Genomic DNA, 25,066 nt, shown 5'->3' on the forward strand with positions numbered 1-25,066 from the left:
AATCTATACAATCATGTCTTTATCTATAGAATATATTCACTCGGCTTTGAAGATGTAAAATTAATTGTGTCGCTAACAGTTTTTGGGATGTCTATCTTGGCCTCCTTACATTCTCTGAGCTCATCACTTTTATTTATGTGGTCATCATTTGTAGGAGAGAAGACATTAACGGTGTGTCTTTAGTTTGACTGGTAAAAGCAGCCGTAATATAGTAAATCGTGCAATGCTTTAAAGGAGTAGTCCATTTTTCCCGTATAATCCTCCATTAGGCTTAGCTCAATATTAAGATTTCTGAATTCAGTCTCCAAACAGATATTGGTGACTACCACTGAGGATGTGGCTGTGTTTGGTAACAAAGCTGCATTCATTTATGTATGTACAACTGCACCTATCATCTAGTAGCCCGTAGTCCCCCTTTCCCAGCCTGCAGACTCTCTGTAATGATTTAGAAACCTCATCAGTCCTTGAAAAATCTGTGTAGGGTAATAGAGTAAATCAGGGAGACGGAGGGGGATGCAGCTGCAGTTTCTCTCTGTATCTCTGTGACACTGCATGCTGTGAGAGGGGACAGGGAACAGAAGTGGGAAGGTATCTAGTTGGCTTAGAGTGCTGAGCACATAACTTGTATCATATAAAGAAGAGCCCACCCACTCAGCTGGCATGGAGAGGGAATATATTCATCTGCAGAACGCACAGGACCCAAAAGCACATGTTAGACACACAATAATTGGCTGTACTACATCTAATATGCATCTACACCTGCCTTAGCATGAGAAACTCTGAGCACTATTGATGCTGGAAGAGTGGGGGAGGGGTTATGCTTTAAAATAAACTTTCCTTAAAATATTTTTTAGCTAGAATTAAATGGCATAATATAGCAGTATTTCCAGTTCATGCACTAAACTAAAATAAATGTATTAATGTTAGGTAGTCGTAATGAGTAATGTACTCTTTTTAGGCTGAATTCACATGAATGTGTCTCTTTTGCGCGCGTAAAAGATGCATTTTTCTTGTGTTCCAGTTCCGCGTGGCATCCGTGTACAGCGGTTTTTACGTCAGCAAAAGAAACTGAAGGAGGTGTTATTTTTTCTCATCATTTCTTTAGCAACTGTTGTGTGAAAAACACGGACAGCACACGGATGACGCCATGTGCTGTCCGTTGTTTTCACGCATCCATTGACTTCAATGGGCTGCGGGTGCGCAAAAAGCACAAAAATAGGACCTATAGTAAGTCTCACGCAGCAGACATAGCGTGAAAAACACATGTCTGAATAGCCCCATTGAATTTCATAGGTCCGTGTCACACGGATGTATTCAATGCTCGTGTGAATCAGGCCTTGTACAGAGGAAACAGTTGGGGCCTATTTACAAACAACGTGGTGCATTCTGGATATATTTTAGGCTTTCTGTTATGTTTATACTGGAAACCATGACGCTGTCCATTGTATGGCGAATTGAAATACCAACTGACGGACCCCAATTCTTGTTGTTGAAAATGATGGAAAGCTGATAGGACCCCCAACCAAGGCTCTTCACTGAGATGATAACAGAGCATTACACCTTTAAGGGGTATTCCCATCTATGACAGTTATGGCTTATTTATAGGATATTGGGAAATTTATGGAATATCTATAGGACTCAAGAGTTACAGAAATAGCGTAGCTCAGTGAGCTCGGCTATTTTAGAAATTTCAACCCCCTCTGCACCGATTTCCCACATGGATGTGGCGACCAGGGGTCGTCTAACCAGGATGGGGATGGATTAGTGAGACCCTTGATCTCAAGGTAGGTCTAGTCCCAGAGCTGGGACCTGCATCTGTTAAACATGTATGGCATATCATATGGATTGTAACACCCCTTTAAAAAGGGTTTCCGAGTGACACTATTATCTAGTCTATTACCAAAACTAACTTTACACCAGATTTGCCATGTTTTATGATGAAGTTTACTAGGCAGAAACATCTCTATGAAAACATGGACAAGAAGTGTTGTCACAGTGACACTGGAGCTGAGGAGTTGGTAATAAGACTGTAACTTCAGCTCCCCGAGAATGCTGAATGGCAAAACTGTCTAGTAAAAGGGATTTTCTTACCACTTATTTTTATGGCAAAATCGTAGGATATTTCATAAATGTATAATCGGTGATCGACTGACTGCCGGGACTCCCACTTACCAAAACGAGTGTAGTGCTCTTCTAAGCATCATGTCTCTATGACTCCGGTCAGCCAGTCCATAATCTATAAGTATTATAAGTAAGTAGTAATAATTCCATCTCTGTACAACAAGGCAGATTTACGAGGCGGGTGACAGCCCCTATGGGATCTGTAATGTTATTCATAGTGGTTGTCACTCAGGTTTCCCAGAAACAGCTTGCTAGACTTTTTAAGAACAAGTGACACTTATTTTTAGGGAAAATGCTTTTAGAATTTTTTTCCTATTTAACATATTTATATTTCGTCTCCCCTGTGACAGCAGGACCAGAACACCAGCCTTTTATATTGTTGAGAAGCACAAAACATTTAGTCCTAAAAAGCCCCTAAAATGCCTGGTGTTTTCTATTATTATTTACTCACTTTACTAGTTTTTGCAATGTGATCTATGACAGGTTGTCAGGCTCCTGAATGAAACAAGTTTTCTTTGAGCAATTAGACTCAAACAGTGAAATGTTAAAGGAAGAAAGTAACGTATAAGGATTATAATCCAGTTTACAGATGGAGCAGCTTCTTTTTAGACGTGCTATTTATATGGACTACTCCATTTTTGAGGTTTATAGGTGGAGATTTACTAAACAAAGTTTTATAGAGTGTCACGTTTATTATGTGCTTTAGGCCAAATGCACACAATGCATATTATGTGCAGATCTGCCACGCGTATTTTCGTGGAGCAAATCCGCAGTGTAAGGCTACATGCACAAATCCGCACATAATACGCATCGTGTGCATTTGGCCTAATACAGTACCAGCAAAGTAAATGAGATTTCAATAAATATCATTTACACGTTGCAAAAAAATATTTCAAAAAATCTACACGTTGCAGATTTTTTTTCGCCACGTAAATTGACCTGCGGTGTGTATTTTAAAATTTGCAGCATGTCAATTTATCTTGCGTTTCCGCTTGCGAATTGTATCTGACTAGTTTTTAAAAAAGCTCACCAAAATCTACCGGAAAAACGCACCTTTTTCCACATCAAAATGTAAAAACCGCACCTAAAAACGAATAAAAAAAAAAATTCAATATTAGGTACGAATTTTATCTGCGGAATTACCTGCATTTGCCTACAGTTTTGACACAGATTCTCCGCACCAAATACCGCAAGGTGTGCATGTAGCCTAAAGGCACACAGTAGCCTGAGTGGCTCCTTTAGTAGGGATATACAGTGATCTAGTCTCTGTGCGCTGGCATGAAGGCTTCATTGTACTCCATGTCTTCAGAGATATTCTCCCCTAGAAGCAATGCTACCTCTGTACATACAGTGTCATAGAGCAAGCCCCGATTTATTCTGTCGTATTGGTATGGAATGGGCGACATATGGCGGTACAGTAGAGCACATGAGCCCTCAGACACTTCTTGCTCCTACTGCAACAGTTTTTAAAAGTACAGTATCTAGAAAAAGGGGTGTGACTAAGAAGAGTCATAAAATGCGCAAAATATTTTCATAATGCGTAATTTGTGCCATAAATAATTGATGTAAACTACGCCAGCCATGAGATGGCGTGAGGAAGAGAAAAGTATTTAACATGCCAAGTAAGTTGCGCCAAATGTAACATACTGCATTCATTTTTTATTTATTGCAGTCTGCGCCATTCACGCTGAATCCTGCAATCTGCCAAAAAAGTTCACGGTGTGCGCTACATTTATGTGGCACGATAAATTGGTGCAAATTTCTTGGTATTATGTCTATGTTCACACAGAGTTTTTTGCAGGTAGAAAATTCTGCCTGGAAAAATCAGCTCTGGTTTTTTTTAAGTGGTTTTCCACCACATGCGTGTTTTGCCGCGATTTTTGACGCCTTTTTTTACGTGCTTTTTTCAAATTTATTTCTTCAATAGGCAAAGTGGAAAACCGCGAGGGTTTCTTTTTTACATAAAACTCGTCAAAAGATGCATAGGCCGTTCGCAGTGTTTTTTCCTTCTCCCATTGATTTCAATAGGGTTTTTGAGGCGGAAAACGACTCAAGATAGGGCATGCCGCTTCTTTTTCCCGCAAGCATTTTTTTCTGCTCCACCTGCCATTGAAAACAATGAGAGGCAAAAAACGTGACAAAAAACTCTGTGTGAACAGGGGACATATTGGGGGAGATTTACTCCGCTATTGTTGTGTTGCACCATCAGGAGCGGGAGTAATGGAATTATGCTGTATATATGTATGAGGAAATGCCCTCCACTTCCATCCAGACAGGTATCGTGGTGCCAGTGCAATGTTGCTTTTATAAAATAACTTAGCATTTAGGGCATGTTCAGACGTGGTGGAATTCTCCAGCGGTCGTTTTTTACATTTGTTTCAATACATTTTTAGTCAAGTTAGTTCAGACGTTGCAGAAAACTCCGCTGCGGACCAGAGGCTGCGGTGCGGAATTTTCTCTCAGCAGCATGCACTGTCTGTTGCGGAGAAGCGGAATTTCACTGCGGATTTCAGCCTTTGCAATGCAAAAACTGAAATCTGTGGCAAGTCCGCTGTGTTTTCTGCAACGTCTGAATCACCTGTCAAATATGCAAATGTTAGTGCAGATTTGTTGCGTAATTGCCCCAAATCTACACCAACATTTGCAGCGGAAAAATTCCGCCATGTCTGAACGTGCCTTTACATTTCTACCACTCCGATGAAAGTAGGTTTTATTATGAAAGTTTACTCACAATTATGGGTTTTCATGCAGATCCGAAATAACACTTGCAGAAATTTCTCAGGATACGGCATATACGACCTGTACTCTCCAGCTGCTCCTGAAGACCCCTGACCTAGACCAATGTCTGGTCCTGCATGGATTAATTCCAAGTATTTATGGTCCACAATTTGTGGTCCGTAAATAATAACACTTGAGCGACTGACACTTCATGTATAAACAGGCACCAGTAATGAGTAGTGTTACTGCTTGCAGACGTCTTTGTTTTACAATCTCATGTTATTATTCTGTACAGTAATTCTCTGCAGTCTGTGGATTTCCAGATGTTAGGAAACTACAGGTCCCAGCATGCCTTGAATGTTGCAGACTGTGATCGCATGCTGTGACTTGTAGTTTCGACATGGATTGAAGAACGCTGATATACATAAAGCTGAAATGTATAATGTATAAATCTAACCTCTCATAGAACTTAACCTAGTATTAAAGTCCTCCTGTATTTCTCCAGCATGAGGAGGACCCACGTCATCTACTGCCAAACCCAACATGAAATGTTCTTTAAGGCCTTGTTCACACAGTGCAGATTTGCTAAGGGGGAAATTTGTCAATAGGGTCGGTAAAAATGTTGCGGATTGCCAAATGTATTAATATTGCACATGTGGCATAAAATATTTGGCACCATTTGTTGTCATGTTAGACATGATTCTCTTGCTTAAGCCACTCTATGGCTGGAATGCATTAATATCAATATTTTTGCCCAAAAACAGTGAAAATTTTTAAGAAATTTAGCAAATGATATGACTTCTCTAGGGATAATGCAACATGAAGCGTATTACGTGCCGTTTTGGCGCGCATAATACAGTACCCGCATAGACAATGAGATTCCAGATAAGCTCATGTCCACGCTGCAGGTTTTTTCGGGACGTTAAACGAAAATGTGAATTTTCAAAACTGCGGCAAGTCAATTTATCTCGCGATTCCACTTGCGAATTCTATCCCTGTAGCTCTACAGAAATACGCATCAATACCATCAGTGCGTTTTTCCTGCGATTTTCTTGCGGTTTCCTGCTGTTTTGCTGCGTATTTTCCGCAGCAAAATATGCAACGTGTGCATGTAGCCTTAAGGGATGCACTTTTTTAGACGATTTGCTAAATTTTCTCCGCAGGTATAAAAATGTTTAAACCACACAATAAATTTTGATTAGTAAATTTTGATTAGTAAATCTCCCTCGTAGGAATAGACAGCCACCGATAAAAGCTGCATTAGTGGGAGAGGCTGATCTAGACAATACTCGAAAATGAGCTGTAATGTTTTGATATTTGATCAGGAGGGTTTGTAGTTTCAAAATCTTCTTCTGTCCTGTGACAAACATAAAATGGTATATTTGCTCTCCAGACAAGAGGATCGGGTGTTCTGTACAAAAATGATGAATGATGTTGAAAGTGTTTGAACAATGGTGGGCATTATACTTCCAGCATACCTCGGGTGTTCTTTTGACTGAACACAATAGTCTCTGGATTGTCGACATGTCACCATTTAACACCAGGAAGACTATTATGTTACCCATTGTCTGCAAGTTTTCTCATTTTATTTTCCATTACAGGTTATCCATTTTCACTGTTAGCATTCGGCGGCGGCCATTGCTACTAATTGCCTATTAATCGAAAAAACGTCCATAAAACCATATACGTCCAATTCAACAGATCATGTAATGGACCGAGAGCGGCGTTCTAGGGTTTTCTAACTACCGAAGGGATTTCAGCTCAATTCCAATGTGATATTAGTTAATAGATGGATGTGAGAGTCGTTCATAACACACAAAGCACCCGGTGAGCTCCAATGCTATTGTTATTCCATAGAAAAGCTCCTAATGTGAAGTCAACTTTTTTTTTGTCTGCAAACCGAGTTCCCAAAAGTAACATTGTGCAGAACATGGAGTGAAGTGAACAAATAATAAACGTCAGCAAAATGTTACATTTATACAAGATGGAGATGCTCACGTGATGCCATTTCTGGTTCAAAGCTGTCATTGATTAAAGTCTGTGCACACCTTTGAGGGTTTTTTTTTTAAGAATAAGTAGATTAGTCAGTTAGTGTTGAGTGTAACTACAGTGGAGGAAATAAGTATTTGATCCCTTGCTGATTTTGTAAGTTTGCCCACTGTCAAAGACATGAAGAGTCTAGAATTTTTAGGCTAGGTTAATTTTACCAGTGAGAGATAGATTATATATATTAAAAAAAAAAGAGAAAATCACATACTCAAAATTATATATTATTTATTTGCATTGTGCACAGAGAAATAAGTATTTGATCCCCGACCAACCATTAAGAGTTCGGCCTCCTCCAGACCAGTTACACGCTCCAAATCAACTTGGTGCCTGCATTAAAGATAGCTCTTACATGGTCACCTGTATAAAAGACTCCTGTCCACAGACTCAATTAATCAGTCTGACTCTAACCTCTACAACATGGGCAAGACCAAAGAGCTTTCTAAGGATGTCAGGGACAAGATCATAGACCTGCACAAGGCTGGAATGGGCTACAAAACCATAAGTAAGACGCTGGGTGAGAAGGAGACAACTGTTGGTGCAATAGTAAGAAAATGGAAGACATACAAAATGACTGTCAATCGACATCGATCTGGGGCTCCATGCAAGATCTCACCTCGTGGGGTATCCTTGATCCTGAGGACGGTGAGAGCTCAGCCGAAAACTACACTGGGGGAACTTGTTAATGATCTCAAGGCAGCTGGGACCACAGTCACCAAGAAAACCATTGGTAACACATTACGCCGTAATGGATTAAAATCCTGCAGTGCCCGCAATGTCCCCCTGCTCAAGAAGGCACATGTACAGGCCCGTCTGAAGTTTGCAAATGAACATCTAGATGATTCTGAGAGTGATTGGGAGAAGGTGCTGTGGTCAGATGAGACTAAAATTGAGCTCTTTGGCATTAACTCAACTCGCCGTGTTTGGAGGAAGAGAAATGCTGCCTATGACCCAAAGAACACCGTCCCCACTGTCAAGCATGGAGGTGGAAACATTATGTTTTGGGGGTGTTTCTCTGCTAAGGGCACAGGACTACTTCACCGCATCAATGGGAGAATGGATGGAGCCATGTACCGTCAAATCCTGAGTGACAACCTCCTTCCCTCCACCAGGACATTAAAAATGGCTCGTGGCTGGGTCTTCCAGCACAACAATGACCCGAAACATACAGCCAAGGCAACAAAGGAGTGGCTCAAAAAGAAGCACATTAAGGTCATGGAGTGGCCTAGCCAGTCTCCAGACCTTAATCCCATCGAAAACTTATGGAGGGAGCTGAAGATCCGAGTTGCCAAGTGACAGCCTCGAAATCTTAATGATTTACAGATGATCTGCAAAGAGGAGTGGGCCAAAATTCCATCTAACATGTGTGCAAACCTCATCATCAACTACAAAAAACATCTGAATGCTGTGCTTGCCAACAAGGGTTTTGCCACCAATTATTAAGTCTTGTTTGCCAAAGGGATCAAATACTTATTTCTCCGTTCATTTCCGTTCCGGGGTTCCGTCGGAGGGTTCCGTCGAGTGAACCCCGCAACGGAAAGTGAAACTGAAAGCGCAGCTTCCGTTTCAGTCACCATTGATCTCAATGGTGACGGAAACATCGCTAATGCTTTCCGTTCGTCTCCATTCTGTCTGGTTTCCGGTTTTCCGACGGAATCAATAACGCAGTCGACTACGCTATTGATTCCGTCGGAAAACCGGAAACCAGCCGGAATGGTGACAAACGGAAAGCATTAGCGATGTTTCCGTCACCATTGAGATCAATGGTGACTGAAACGGAAGCAGTGCTGTCAGTTTCACTTTCCGTTGCGGGGTTCACCCGACAGAACCCTCCGACGGAACCCCGGAACGGAAATGAACGGTGATGTGAACAGGCCCTTAATTAGTTTTTATCAAAAAAATGTTTTACTTTTGGAGATAGAGCTGTTCTGTATTCTCTATAAGGAGCAGCTGTATCATTCGCTAATCACTGAATCCGTCAGTCCACCACTGTCTCCACAGTGGAGATTCCACCTGAAAATCTGCACCACAATTTGGTGCGGTTTTTAGGTCGGTATTTCCTGTGAGTTCCAGGTCGGATACGCTGCGTATTTTAAAGTTGAGGGTCACTGAAATGTCAGGATATGTTATCGGTGGGGATTTTTGCAGATATGCAAAGGAGACCTGTGGGTCCTTCGTTTGAGCGATTGGTGGAGGTTTTCCAGTCAGCATAACGTGTCTATCACATGTAAAAATTTCATAAATGGTATGTGTGTCACTTATTTGATTAAACCTGGCTATAGACTTGAGCTAAATGTTGATTTCAACAGTTTTTTCCCCTGTTGACCATTAATTGTCCAAATTTTTGTGTGCAAACAAACGATTAATGGCAGATATTCTGTAGAAATTTTGATGTCAAACTTTTTGTCCATAACATGTATTTTTTAATAAGACTGATCGGCATTCTAAAGATAGATTTTTCTTTTTTTTTCCTGATCCATGACAATCTTTTTATGCACGTTTGTGGTACAGTCACACAATAAATCATTCATTCATCTGTCTGCCCACGCAAATCTCAAGTCTATGTCTAGATTAATGTTGGACAAAACAAGAAGTCTAATGGGTTCTCCGATTTTCCCCAGGGATCCCTGCAATGAAGTACTGGGCTTCGCTGAGGAAGACCCTTAAAGGGAAGGTGTCAAATTTTTTTTATTTTTTTTAATATAATCTTGCTTTTAGTTTGATATTAAAATACATTTTATTTATTTGTGTTCTTGTGTTGTACTTTTTACTTTTTTCTTACTTTTACTTCTCTATGGGGGCTGCCATTTTTTTTTTAGATGGAATACGGCGCATACACCCCCATAGAGAATGCGAACGGGAGCCGTTCCATTCACTATAGCTTACGCCGTCTGTGTGGGAACGGCGCATGCGCTGCTCCCACACAGACCAAAAGAAAGGGCTATGGTAGAGCGACGTCCGGCGCCATTTTCATGTGGACCGGAAGCCGCGGCCGGACAGTAAGACGACGACTTCCGGTCGCAGCTTACGGCCATATGTTCAAGGCAGCGCAGACGCAAGGTATAGGAGCGGAGGCGACAGCGGCGGCAGGAGCAGGTAAGTTATGTTTGTGTATGTGATGTGTGTATTATGTTCGTGTATGTTCGTGTTATACTGTCTGATTACCACTGTATCTAATCTTCCTACACTGTGCATTTGCTCAGAAAATGGCGGCACATAGTGTAGGAGGATTGAAGAATCAACCCCCTCCTTCTCCTGGCACTAAGCCAGGATAAAGGAGGGGGGATTGTGTGAGGACACTAGAGCGAGTGTGTCTACTCCAAATTTGCAGCATAAAGCAATGACGTTGCTTTACCACATTGCCAATGCTGCAATTTTGGGAATTGCTCCCTCTAGTGACCAGCACATGGAAATGTTATAAGTTAGAATCTAATTTATAATATTTCCAGACTTGTAAAAAAATTAAAACAATGTGTAATCACTTATATACTAACTGTTTAACGGAAAAAAAAAATATTCTAGCGACACATTCCCTTTAAGTCTTGGGCTACAAAACGACCACCTAGATTGCTGGTATATATTCATAGTTTGAGAGGATGGTCGGACAAGATGGGTTGAGAAACAGTAAACACAAGTACAGAGTCAGCAGAAGAAAACAAGATTAGAAGAGAACCTGGATTGGAGTTACAGCCAAAACAGTGGATCAAAGAAACGAAAGCGACATGAGAAATGGACAGAAAAGATGAATATAGTTGACTCTATACTGCAAGAAAATGCAAGTTTAAACAATGAACTTGGACCCATTGTATAACGTCACCTGTTAGCAAAACTATTTTGATTTAAAAAAAACTGGTGGGCCATATGAGGACAGGAGTAGCCAGGGCTGGAGAAGTAGTTGGAAAGAAAGGGTGCAGCCGGAGAAGATGCTGGAGCTATGGACGGTGAATCGTCAGCAGAGCCACGGCACATAACTAGGTGAGGAACTGGCCGCTGGGACCACCACCAATCCTTGGTATATTTGGATTCTGTTCCTCTAGAGAGGTGGATTTGCGATTGTAAAACGGGATTTAAATGTTTACAAATCCCATACACTTTTATAAAACAATCGCACGCCACGGTTTTCCCACTATGAAAAACTGTATTGAACCTGGCCTAAAGGCGCCTTACATTACAAACTGCGGTATTTACCACGTGGCCGAGAACAGCGAGGCAAAACACCATGAGATTTTAATGCGAATTGCAGTGGTTTTCGGTTGCAGGGCCTGAATAGGTGAAGCACATGGTTTCTTGTACAAGCTACGTGGCCAAAAGTTGCCTCATAAAACCACAGCGTGGCCGCAGGGTGTATGGAAATCTGAGGGTAATTTCCATTGAACACAGAGACACCAATAAACAAATAAACAGATTTTCCCAGACCAAATCAAACACAGATTCAGGAACATATGAGGTAGGATTGATCCAGCACAGAAGAACGCCTATGTTTCTATTATAATAAAGGTAAACTTAAAAGAATCCTCCACTGGGAAGATTGGAGCCGACTGCACGTTGTGTTCTTTGCATTGCTGGAGGCATGCCGATAACAGTGTCATTTCCCTGTGCCAATAACAGTGTAATTTCCCTGTGCCGATAACAGTGTCATTACCCTGTGCCGATAACAGTGTCATTACCCTGTGCCGATAACAGTGTAATTTCCCTGTGCCGATAACAGTGTCATTTCCCTGTGCCAATAACAGTGTCATTACCCTGTGCCGATAACAGTGTCATTACCCTGTGCCGATAACAGTGTCATTACCCTGTGCCGATAACAGTGTCATTACCCTGTGCCGATAACAGTGTCATTACCCTGTGCCGATAACAGTGTCATTACCCTGTGCCGATAACCGTGTCATTTCCCTGTGCCGATAACAGTGTCATTTACCTGTGCCGATAACAGTGTCATTTACCTGTGCCAATAAAAGTGTCATTTCCCTGTGCCGATAACAGTGTCATTTCCCTGTGCCGATAACAGTGTCATTTCCCTGTGCCAATAACAGTGCCATTTCCCTGTGCCAATAACAGAAGACAACTTAGTAAAATAAAGTAAGGGCCGCTATCAGAAATGTCTGGCCCCTTATCCGCATGTTCCATGTCACTTCTATGCATCAGATGAACTATGTACAGAACTTCTACTGCAGAAGTCCTATGACCTGTTCATCAGAAAAGCTTCATCCACACGGCCATGTTTACAGTCAGACATTTATTTTACATCAAGAACGAAATTTGATTCTGTCACAGTGCACCATAAGCCGAATTAGACAAAGTATCCCATAAGAGGTGTCTGCCACAGTGGCCTATAAGCTGTGCTTACCATAGTTCCCAATAAGCAGTGCCTGCCACAGTGCCCCATAAGCAGTGTCTGCCACAGTGTCCCATAAGCAGTGTCTACCAGTGTCCCATAAGCAGTGCTTGCCACAGAGCCTCATAAGCAGTGTCTAACACAGTGCCCCATAAGCAGTGTTTGCCACAGTGCCAATAAGCAGTGCCTGACACGGTGCCCATAAGCAGTGCCCATAAGCAGTGCCTGCCACAGCACCCCATAAACAGTGCTTACAACGTTGCCACATAAGCAGAGCCTGTCACAGTGCCAAACAACGGTGCCTGCCACAGTTCCCTTTGCCTGCTAGTAAGTCCAAATTAAGCAGATAAAGCACAATTGCCAGCACCCAACTCTGCCAATGTTAGGCCAGAAAGTCACATATGAGGAGGTCACTTCCTCTTCATGTGCAATCTCTCTCCAAATAGATCAGCCAAATGATTACAGCCTGTAATGGCAGGGGGTAGGGAGACGGACAAGTGAGCCCTAATCTACCCGCCACTCTGTCCCTGCCTACTTGCAACGACCCGCCCTAGGCGACGGGGTACAACTGGGCGGCAGTCCCTGCGCTCAGTAAGTGCACGACAAACACGACAAACATACAAAGGAACACAAGCAAGAAAAAGGGGCCGTTGCCCACGGCAACACCGTGAGCAACCAGAGTGGTGAACGAGCCGAGTCAAGCCAGGAGTGTGCGAGGTACAAAACGAAAAGCAGAAGAGTAGTCGGTAAGCCAGGGTCGGTATGGAGCAGGATCAAAAATAGCAGGAGCTGTAGCTGGGCCAGGAAACCACAAGGAAAGAAACAAAAGCAATAACAAGCACAGAGGGACAGGAAGTGCAGGCTTAAATAGACCGAGGGCGGGAGCTAGCTGAGTCTGGCCAGGTTACGATAGGCTCTCCCACTCCTAAGCCTGCCAGCCTGAATGGTGGAAGCAGGAGTCAGTCTCAGGGATGTATTCTCAGGTGCTGACTGATTAGTTCTGGGAGTTAACCCTGCTGTGCCTGGCAGATCCTTTACAGTACCCCCCCTTTTATGAGGGGCCACCGGACCCTTTCTAAGTGGACCTGGCTTACTGGGGAAACGCAGGTGGAACCTCCTGACCAATACCCCAGCATGAACATCCCGGGCGGGTACCCAAGTCCTCTCCTCGGGCCCGTATCCTCTCCAATGGACCAGGTACTGGAGGGAGCCTTGGACCATCTTGCTGTCCACAATCCTGGCCACCTCGAATTCCACCCCCTCCGGGGTGAGGATGGGAACAGGAGGTCTCCTCGAGGGAGCCAAGGACGGGGAGCAGCGTTTGAGGAGGGAGGCATGAAACACGTCGTGTATCCGAAAAGACGGGGGTAACTCCAGCCGGAAGGAGACAGGATTGAGGACCTCAATGACCTTATACGGCCCAATAAACCGGGGAGCAAACTTCTTGGACGGAACCTTGAGACGCAAGTTCCTAGACGACAACCACACCAGATCCCCGACCATAAACAGGGGGTTATCAGAACGTTTTTTATCAGCCTGAGTTTTTTGTACGCTCTGGGACACCTCTAGGTTTTTCTGAACCTGGGCCCAGACTGTGCACAGTTCCCGATGAATGACCTCTACCTCAGGATTGTTGGAACTACCAGGTGAAACGGAGGAGAACCGTGGATTAAACCCAAAATTACAAAAAAAAGGAGAGACCCCTGACGAGTTACTGACCCGGTTATTAAGGGAAAATTCGGCGAGGGGAATGAAAGAGACCCAATCAAATTGACAGTCAGAGACAAAACACCTTAAGTATTGTTCTAGAGATTGATTAGTCCTCTCCGTTTGGCCATTGGTTTCAGGATGGAAGGCAGAGGAGAAGGACAGATCAATCCCCAACTTCATACAGAAGGCTCTCCAAAACAATGAAACAAATTGTACCCCTCTGTCCGAAACAATATTGACAGGGACCCCATGGAGACGCAGGATGTGTTTGACAAACAAGGTAGCCAACGTTTTGGCGTTGGGTAGTTTCTTGAGGGGCACAAAGTGGCACATCTTACTGAAGCGGTCCACCACCACCCACACCACCGACTTGCCTTGGGATGGAGGCAAATCGGTGATAAAATCCATGGAGATATGTGTCCAAGGTCTCTGGGGAATGGGCAACGAACGCAGTAAGCCCGCTGGTCGGGACCTGGGAGTCTTGGACCTAGCACAAACCTCACAAGCGGCGACGTAGGCCTTAACGTCTTTAGGCAACCCAGGCCACCAATAATTTCTGGTAATGAGGTGTTTGGTACCCAGGATGCCTGGATGGCCAGATAGTGCGGAGTCATGATTTTCCCTAAGTACCCTTAGCCGGAATTGCAGGGGAACAAACAGCTTGTTCTCAGGAAGGTTCCCGGGAGCTGCACCTTGATCAGCAGCAATTTCAGAGACTAAATCAGAATCGATCGAGGAAATGATTATACCTGGAGGCAAAATACAAGCAGGATCTTCCTCCGAAGGAGGGCTGGCCATGAAGCTACGCGACAGTGCATCAGCCTTAATATTTTTAGACCCAGCCCTATAGGTAACCAAAAAATTGAATCTGGTAAAAAATAACGCCCATCGAGCTTGTCTCGGGTTTAGCCTCCGGGCAGATTCTAGGAAAACCAGATTCTTGTGGTCGGTAAGGACCGTTACCTGGTGCCTAGCCCCCTCCAGGAAGTGGCGCCACTCTTCAAATGCCCATTTAATGGCTAAGAGTTCGCGGTTGCCAATATCATAGTTACTTTCAGTTGGCGAAAACTTCCTGGAGAAGTAGGCACAGGGGCGGAGATGAGTGAGGGACCTGGTACCCTGGGACAAGACAGCCCCCACTCCCACCTCAGATGCGTCAACTTCCACGATAAATGGCTCCATTTGGTTGGGCTGAACCAGCACCGGGGCCGAGACAAAGCACTTCTTAAGGACCTCAAAAGCCTGGACAGCCTCAGGAGGCCAGTGGAGGAGATCAGCACCTTTGCGAGTGAGGTCCGTAAGGGGCTTAGCGATGACCGAGAAGTTAGCAATAAATTTCCTGTAGTAATTAGCAAACCCCAAAAAACACTGTAACGCCTTCAGGGAGGCAGGTTGGACCCATTCCGCCACAGCCTGAACCTTGGCGGGGTCCATGCGGAATTCATGAGGAGTGAGGATTTGACCCAAAAATGGAATCTCCTGTACCCCAAACACACATTTTTCGGTTTTGGCAAACAGTTTATTTTCCCGAAGGACCTGGAGCACCTTCCTGACATGCTCCACGTGGGAGGACCAGTCCTTGGAAAACACCAGTATGTCATCAAGGTACACTACCAGAAAAATCCCCAGGTAATTTCTCAAAATCTCATTTATGAAATTCTGGAAGACCGCAGGGGCATTACACAACCCAAAGGGCATGACAAGGTATTCGAAATGGCCTTCGGGCGTGTTAAACGCAGTCTTCCACTCATCCCCCTCTTTGATGCGAATAAGGTTATACGCCCCCCGTAGATCCAATTTAGAAAACCATTGGGCCCCCTGAACCTGATTAAAGAGATCAGGAATCAAAGGAAGGGGATACTGGTTCCTTACCGTGACCTTATTCAGGCTACGGTAGTCAATGCATGGCCTAAGACCACCATCCTTCTTCCCCACAAAGAAGAAGCCAGCACCTACCGGAGAAGAGGGACGAATGTAACCCTTGGCCAGGGATTCCTGGATATACACTCTCATAGCTTCACGTTCGGGACAAGAAAGATTAAATATCCTACCCTTAGGAAGCTTAGCTCCTGGTACCAATTCGATAGCGCAATCGTATTCTCTATGAGGAGGTAACACTTCGGAGGCCTCCCTAGAGAAAACATCAGCGAAGTCCTGAACAAACTCAGGTAGCGTATTCGCCTCCTTAGGGGGAGAAATAGAATTAACAGAAAAACATGACGTACAACATTCATTACCCCATTTGGTTAGCTCCCCAGTATTCCAGTCAAACGTAGGATTATGCAACTGCAACCAGGGAAGACCTAGAACCAAATCGTACGATAATCCCTGCATCAACAGTACAGAGCATTGCTCCAAATGCATGGAGCCAACAAGGAGTTCAAAAACAGGGGTATGCTGTGTAAAATAACCATTAGCAAGAGGAGTGGCATCGATACCCACTACCGGGACAGGTTTAGGCAAATCAATAAGAGGCATAGCAAGGGACATAGCAAATTCCACAGACATGATATTAGTAGAGGACCCTGAATCCACGAAAGCACTGCCGGTAGCAGACCTACCACCAAAAGAGACCTGAAAGGGAAGCAAGATCTTAGTACGTTTCATATTTACGGGAAATACCTGTGCGCCCAAGTGACCTCCCCGATGATCACTTAGACGCGGAAGTTCTCTGGCTGCAACCTTACGCTTAGGACAGTTGTTCACTTGATGCTTGTCGTCCCCACAGTAGAAGCAGAGACCATTCTTCCTGCGGAATTCTCTACGTTGTTGGGGGGACACGGAGGCCCCGAGTTGCATAGGTATCTCTGAATCTTTCGGGGAGGAACGAAGCAACGGAGCTTCGGGAGGCATCATGGGGGAGTCGGAGGAGAAAACACATAAACGTTCACGTTGTCGTTCCCTGAGACGTCGGTCAAGTCGTATCGCTAAAGCCATAACCTGGTCTAGGGAGTCAGAAGAGGGATAGCTAACTAGCAGGTCTTTCAGGGCATTCGACAGACCCAACCTAAACTGGCACCTTAAGGCAGGGTCATTCCACCGAGAAGCTACGCACCACTTCCGAAAGTCAGAGCAATACTCCTCAACAGGTCTCTTACCCTGACTTAAGGTCACCAGCTGACTCTCGGCAAAGGCAGTCCTGTCAGTCTCGTCATAAATAAGTCCGAGAGCAGAAAAGAAACAATCAACGGAGGAAAGTTCAGGGGCGTCAGGAGCCAAGGAGAAGGCCCACTCTTGGGGCCCTTCCTGGAGCCGGGACATAATTATACCCACCCGCTGGCTCTCAGAACCTGAGGAATGAGGCTTTAAACGAAAGTAAAGCCTACAACTCTCCCGAAAGGAGAGAAAAGTCCTCCGGTCCCCTGAGAACCGGTCGGGCAACTTGAGGTGGGGTTCAAGAGGTGCGGTGAGGGGAACTACCAGGGTAGCATCAGGCTGGTTGACCCTCTGAGCCAGGGCCTGGACCTGTAGGGAGAGACCCTGCATTTGCTGAGCCAGGGTCTCACGGGGATCCATAGTGGTGTCAGGGACCAGGGGTAGACTAGGTATGGGCTTGTTATTATGTAATGGCAGGGGGTAGGGAGACGGACAAGTGAGCCCTAATCTACCCGCCACTCTGTCCCTGCCTACTTGCAACGACCCGCCCTAGGCGACGGGGTACAACTGGGCGGCAGTCCCTGCGCTCAGTAAGTGCACGACAAACACGACAAACATACAAGGAACACAAGCAAGGAAAAGGGGCCGTTGCCCACGGCAACACCGTGAGCAACCAGAGTGGTGAACGAGCCGAGTCAAGCCAGGAGTGTGCGAGGTACAAAACGAAAAGCAGAAGAGTAGTCGGTAAGCCAGGGTCGGTATGGAGCAGGATCAAAAATAGCAGGAGCTGTAGCTGGGCCAGGAAACCACAAGGAAAGAAACAAAAGCAATAACAAGCACAGAGGGACAGGAAGTGCAGGCTTAAATAGACCGAGGGCGGGAGCTAGCTGAGTCTGGCCAGGTTACGATAGGCTCTCCCACTCCTAAGCCTGCCAGCCTGAATGGTGGAAGCAGGAGTCAGTCTCAGGGATGTATTCTCAGGTGCTGACTGATTAGTTCTGGGAGTTAACCCTGCTGTGCCTGGCAGATCCTTTACACAGCCCCTTCCCGTCAACAGCTAGGGGGCGAGAGTGCGCGCAGACATTTCTACCGAACACCGTTACAGAAGCATTGCTGTTTTAACTATTTAGGGCTTTTGCTGTTTTATGGTGTTTTATAAATGCCCAGGCTCATATTGCAGTGCTGTCCTGATGGTGGATGTGAATAAAGGTTATCTATTTGCTGATATTTAGCCTAAAAGGGATTGTCTGGTTCGGACAACCCCAGCTCAGATTGTGGGTTACGATAACGTCATGCATGCTACTGCAATGAAAACAAAATATTCTAGGAACCCATTGAAATGAATGGGCATCCACTATTATCAATGTAGCTGAGCTGGACCAGCCTGTTTCTGGGCTATCAAATATTATATTTGGAAAGATTTGGTTACATAAGAAATAATTATTTAGTTCTAGGCTAATGGGGTTTTAATGTAACGGTCAAAATAGTGTTTTACTAACTTGTTTCTTTGCTTTGGTTTCCCTTTATATTCAGGTCTACGGTACAGCATCCCTGGAAAAACCTTATCATGTAACTACAGACAGCAAAGGAAGAAATCTGAGCATTCTGCAGAAGTCTCAGTAGTAAAAGAACAGAAACAGAACAGAACTGTCCTAAACATGTGTCGCAGATTATTTCTGACTGACATTAACCCAGTTCTGTCTGTAACTGGGACACAACTATATTTGCATTCCCAGGTGTCATTTTAGCATTGATTTTATATGAAATAAATATAAATGGGGGACCTCATGTATAAATGAACCTTTATCTACCGGCACATGTATAATATTGGCCGCAAACAATAATTCATAATTCCCGTAAAAACCCATAAAGATCGTCTGTCATCAGAACGCTGCTTTTGAAGGTTTTGCACACATCCTATTAGAATGGTATTACCAAAATATTTTTCGCTATGTGGGGGTTAATTTATTTAGATTTACATTGTGATAAGTCAGAATTAAACTCTATGTTTCTTAAAGTGTACATATCGTTATATATATCAGTAGTATATGTGAATATATGAAATATATATCGAATCTTCGTTTACATTCCGGCAGACTGTAATTCCCCTTTTCGGCCTGCAGGCTCTATGAAAATGTGCAGAAACCTCCTCAGTCACCATTAGAGACCATGTAAACCTTTGAAAGCGTTTGTTTTTTTTTAATAATAAAAATATCAAGGCAGTGTGTGCAACTTTCAAATTATTTTTTGTTTAAAATAATTTTTACTTTTTGAGATACAGCTGCTCTCTGTATCTTATGCTGAATCCTGTACTCGTCAGGTCCGCAGGACTGACTGGTTCAGTTAAAGCGGTTCATAACTTAACACCAGCACATGACATGGCCCCCAAACCATCACTGACTGTGGAAACTTCACACTGGACTGCAAGCAACTTGGATTGTGGCTTGAGCACCACTTCACTCTTCCTCCAGACCCTGGGACCTTGATTTCCAAATGAAATGCAAAATTTACTCTCATCTGAAAACAGGACTTCGGACACTGAGCAGCAGTGTTGGTCCACTGTGTTATATCAAGTCCAGAGTCAGCGCAGCGTCTAGCAGGACATTTTCGAGCACTTCATGCTTCCTTCTGCTGACAGCTTTATGGAGATGCCAATTTCATTTTCCAGCAGGACTTGGCACCTGTCCACACTGCCACAAGTACCAATACCTGGTGTAATAACCTCAGTATCACTGCGTTTGACTGGCCAGCAAACTCGCCCGACCTAACCCCATAGAGAATCTATAGGGTATTGTCAAGAGGAAGATGAGACACCAGACCATTCAGACGAGCTGAAGGCCGGTATCAAAGCAACCTGGGCTTCCATAACACCTCAGCAGTGCCACAGGCTGATCGCCTCCATGCCACGCCGCATTGATAACACCTCAGCAGTGCCACAGGCTAATCGCCTCCATGCCACGCCGCATTGATAACACCTCAGCAGTGCCACAGGCTAATCGCCTCCATGCCACGCCGCATTGATAACACCTGAGCAGTGCCACAGGCTGATCGCCTCCATGCCACGCCGCATTGATGCAGTAATTCATGCAAAAGGAGCCCTGACCAAGAATTGAGGGCATACACTGTACATACTTTTCAGTAGGCCAACATTTCGGTATTAAAAATCACAGTCAGAGGTCACCTTGTGTTGGTAGCCAATCAGCATGTCTGCTTAGACTAGACACTCCCGAATGTCACGGGGGAGTGTATCTAGGGGAGAAACAAAGACCGGCTTTAAAAAGCCGAGGAAAACACATGTTTATTGAAGACGTCGGACGCCTGACATGGGCGCCTGGAGCAAAACGTGTGCTGCTAACTCTGCCATGGTTCATCTTTGCCACTGCAAATATTGTTGATTTCGGAGCCACAACCAGTATTATGCTCTATAACCTTCTGTCACTACGAAGGAGTTTTACGATGGTCTAATCTCCCCTGATGATTCTAAGCCTAGAAGAAACGCATTGGGAGAATCTTTGACTTAGGAGTTGTTACGGGAGTTCCCTAAACAAACCCATATATGAAGAGCAACCTGAAGCAGATTATTATAACGGGTTATGACAAAAAAAAAAAATATTAGCTCTACAATTTGAAATGTATTTTACACATGAAACATGGGACTTTTGAAGCGGAACCTACACTCCTATATTATAGTTATACGTGTGGCAAAAATACCATATTACATTGTTGGGGCTATTGAGGAAGGTCTTAGTCCCAATCAAGATGTGAAAGTTCTCCTCTTCTCAGCCCAGCAACACAGCGTGATCATATAGTATACAGCTTCCATTCCCGACTGTGTTTTCAACTGGTGATACCACCGGTTGTTTCACAGAAAGAACTGCGAATCTCATCTTTCATATGCCACCACAACCACTGTTCTAGGTGGTCCACAGCTGGAGATATGGCTATTTCAAGTGATCCCCCTTCCCTCCAGCCTCTGTCTCTCACACTGTGTGAAGCAGCTTTATGCTGATTGGACAGCGTCAGAGGCTGTGAGGAGGCTCCACCTCAGGAGAATCGCTGCTGTTACCTCCCACTTGTCTAGTATAGCCTCATTTGCAAATTTAGAAAAAAGCTCAGAACTTCTAAAATAATAAACTTTTTTGAACACACTTTTCACTACGATTATCAGTGTGACAGCGCCTATTAGATTATCTAGGAGATAGGGCATTACTAAACTAGTGACTGATCCTCTTTAAACAATGTTACTTTAAAGTAGCAGACCATGTCAATGAAGTATATTACTGTACAGTATTGGAGTCTTACAGAGACTATGACTGGTTACTGTAAGGAATAATAACTGTCAATTCTCTATTATTTATGTTCACATGTGAACCATTACCCTGATATTAGGTGTCACATGATACTATAGTCTCGGAGCAATTTCAAAAGCTCGGCCCTGTGTCAGAAACAAAGGAGTTTTATATCTTCAACTAACCCCTGGGAATATCCGGTGACATCTTAGTATCATGAGACTATCAAATGATGAACCATGTCTAGAAAATTTAATTGCCATGCTACCTTTAGGGTATGTTCACACGTCCAGGATTTTCTACTTAACAACTACTGAACTTATTAAGTGAATCTGCCCGCTTTCCTGTGAATATGCGTGACGGATTTTCAAATTAACCTCCGGATTGTCACTCGGATTCTCTCCATTGAAGTCAAGGGAGGGACTCCACACGGAATATGAGAAAATAAATAACACGCGTCTTGTAAGCATGTAAACTGGGCCTTACAGGGAGATAACAACGGAACTGTAAATGAACGATTGTACATAAATGTCAGCAGCGGACCCTTATAAACTCATTTTTAAAAGTACTCGTTTCTATTTTTTCACCATACAGCGCATTAAAGGGACTGTACCATCTAAAAAAAAACTTTTCATTTGCAGCTCTCCTGATTGTGAGCTGATCAAGGGGGGACCCGACTGCTGTAAATCCTTGTGATCAGCTGATATAGCCGTATAAGCTGTCATCGCCTGCACATTTCCCATGCAGTGTTCATTCAAATGGCTCTATATGTTGCATAGAGTCCGCCATAGTAGACTCTGCTCTGACTAATAGAACCCCACATAACTGGCTGGGAGACCAGTGCAGCACATAGTAATAGAATAAGAGTTCTGAGCACAGATGAGGTTTTGATTGTATATTGTTGGCATATTTTATAGTGAAGTCAAGTACAGCTAGGAGGGTTTTCATTATGCTAGTTCATCAATGTATGATAATGTTGGTCCAATCCATGGCACCCCCAATTGCTGGCTTGCCGTGGCCCCATCACTGTCAGGGTATGTTCACACACTGTGTTTTCAGACATATTTCGGGGGGCGTAAGCGCCGCAAAATACGCCTGAACAAACGGTAGCTAAACGCCTACAAACATCTGCCCATTGAATTCAATGGGAGAAACTGCGTTTCGTTCAGATGGGACCTTTTTTTAAAAAAACGGCGCATAAAAAAAAAAGCGCCTCATAAAAAGAAGCATGTCACTTCTTGAGCCATTTTGGAAGCTGTTTTTAATTGTGTCAATTGAAAAAGAGCTAAAAAAAAACGTTACAAAAATTGCCTGAAAAAAACGTTTTCCGCTTCAAAAATGGCTGAAAATCAGAGGGTATTTTCTCTGAAAACAGCTCCGTCATTTTCAGCCGTTTTTGATTCTGCGTGTGAACATACCCTTACAGCAGACACAGCAACGGTTCTGTTCATGCAGCTGTGCCTGGTACGGCAGCTCATCCTCTTTCATGTGTTTGGGAGAGCTGGGGATGAGCTGCAGTACCAGGCACAGCCTGTGGGGGTCCCATTGATGTAAAATCCTGGAAACAATGTTTATTTTGTTATATAGTAGCAAGTTATAGTACATAGAAAACATTATTTAGAGACATAATAAATATTACCTTTATACAAATAGGGGCTGTGTAAGAAAAGAAGCATTATGTGCACCTCACAGTTTTTACAAAGCCTATTGGCATCTCAAAAATGATTTTAAATGCAAAAATGTGATCTATGATAGTTAAATGCCTGACTTTTTAATAGTCTCTTAAGAAAAAGCACCCGAATCTGCCTTTCTTTTACCCAAAATTCCCATGATTACTCTGCTGACTCCAATCATAGCCAGGAATGCTCGATCTTTACCACGGTCTCTCTTCTTCCGCTGGTTTAATCAATAATAAAAAGCTTTAGTTATTATAATGCCAACATAAACACAGATGGTGCTATGTCTGTGGTGTGGCGCGCTGCTCCAGAGAGGCTCAGACTGTTGTACCCAAAGAGAATGTCTAAATTAAGTGTTCATTTCAACCACAGTATATACAGAACAACTGCCCCTATCATTTCTATCTTGTGTGGTGTCATGTAAACGTTATAGAACAATGCACGGATACGGGACTTGGCTTCAATGGTGGAGATGCTACAAGATGAGGATTTAGGAATATTTAACCTTCTTTGGTGGTGCTTACTTGTTTTTTCTTGCCTACTATGAGGAATCAATGCAGTATGACTTTAGCAGGTTCTCTACCAATAAACATTCATTTTCATTTACTCCCTAAAAAGTCATGCAAATGTAAAGGGGTCCCATTGCCCATATTAAGAAAAGGCAATGAGGTAAGTCCTGCAGAGGGGGTCTCACCAAGTATACATGCGATAAATGTAGAGCAAACCTGCCAATTTCGGCCAACACTCTAATGAGCATGAGGGCTTAGTATCCGCCATCGAAATAGATTGAGCACATTGGATTTCACCATGGCGTATACTCTTACAATAAACATGCACACTCACTAAATCCTAATGTCTATGAGGAAGTTGGGGGGAGATAACTGGGAGCCCCATAGGAATGGAGCGGTAGTTTGCACCGCTCCATTCATTTCTATGGGGCTGCCGAAGATAGCGTTTGGCAGCCCATTAGAAATGAATGGAGCAGTGGTCGAGCAAGCACACTACCACTCCATTCCTATGGGGCGCCCAGGAACGGCAAGGTAAGCCCGTTCTCGTGATTGGTGGGGGACACAGCGGTCGGACCCCCACTGATCAGTTATTTATCGCCTATCCTATGGATATTATTAAAGATTAATTATAGGAAGACCCAATTAAGGCCATGATCACACATACAAATTATATGCAGTTTTTGGGTACGTTTTTGGGTACGTTTTTTAGTGGATCCAAAAGGCAGGAAAGTTATAAAGTAAACACTGATACATCTCCTTTCTTTTGTGTCCACTTCTGCGTTTGGCTAAAAAAAAAAATTCAAATAGCCAAAAATTGCCACAAAAACTGCGTGTGTGATCCTGGCTTTAGGGGTCTATAGATATCTCATCACCTATTTTTGGTTATGGCTTCTTCATTGTTATTTTCCGTTGCCCAGCAGTGCTTCTTGCAATGGCAGCGCAGTTGAGTCTCATTATGCCCCCAACCCAGCTCAGCCACCAGATTGTCATCATTAAGAATACACAAGTTCATAAGGGCAGGATGGCTACTGACTACTGCGTATTCCCCGAGCTGTCCCTGTGTAGTCTATTTGAAAGCAACCTGGTTGCCAGGCTCGGACCCCTGCAGGACAGGGAATATTAATAGATTCAATATATAGCCGGGCCCAGGTGCCAAAGAAATACTTAAAGGGGTATTCCCATCCTGGACCTTTATGATATATCCATGGGATATGCCATAAATGTCTTGCACCTATCTTGAATCGGCAGTCCCCCGAACCCATCCCTGCTTGGTGAGATGGCCTCCGCATTCAGGTGGGGAATAGGTGCAGTGGTGGCCTGGGTTCTGGAAACAGCATAGCCCGCTGTGCTCTGCTATTTACAGAACTCCAATTCCTCTATATGGGAGATATGGAAACAATGTAGCTCAGCGAGCTCTGCTTTTTTCAGAACCCGACCACCTCTGCAACAACTCCACCTGGATGTGGCATCTTACCAGGTGGGGATGGGGTTGGGGGACCACTGATCTTAAGATAGGTGCTGGTTGCAGAGCTGGACCCACATCTATCAGACATTTATGGCATATCA

The 25,066-nt window shown here is 44.0% G+C and overlaps 1 protein-coding gene across 3 annotated transcripts in view; it reads right to left on the bottom strand.

Annotated features, from left to right (window-relative positions):
* The window catches only part of CCDC148 (coiled-coil domain containing 148), a 141,758-nt gene that overhangs the window by 114,737 nt on the left and 1,955 nt on the right, over positions 1-25,066 (bottom strand). The window contains exon 1 of one of the 3 annotated variants that reach the window (XM_075829311.1): positions 2,173-2,238. The exons of the other annotated variants lie outside the window; for them this stretch is intronic. The gene's annotated coding sequence lies outside the window, so the exon portion shown is untranslated. Of the gene's footprint in view, positions 1-2,172; positions 2,239-25,066 lie in introns of those variants that run through there. 3 annotated transcript variants of the gene reach the window in all.

Source organism: Rhinoderma darwinii, chromosome 6 (genome assembly GCF_050947455.1).
Source record: "Rhinoderma darwinii isolate aRhiDar2 chromosome 6, aRhiDar2.hap1, whole genome shotgun sequence".
In the NCBI taxonomy this organism is placed as follows: Eukaryota; Metazoa; Chordata; class Amphibia; order Anura; family Rhinodermatidae; genus Rhinoderma; species Rhinoderma darwinii.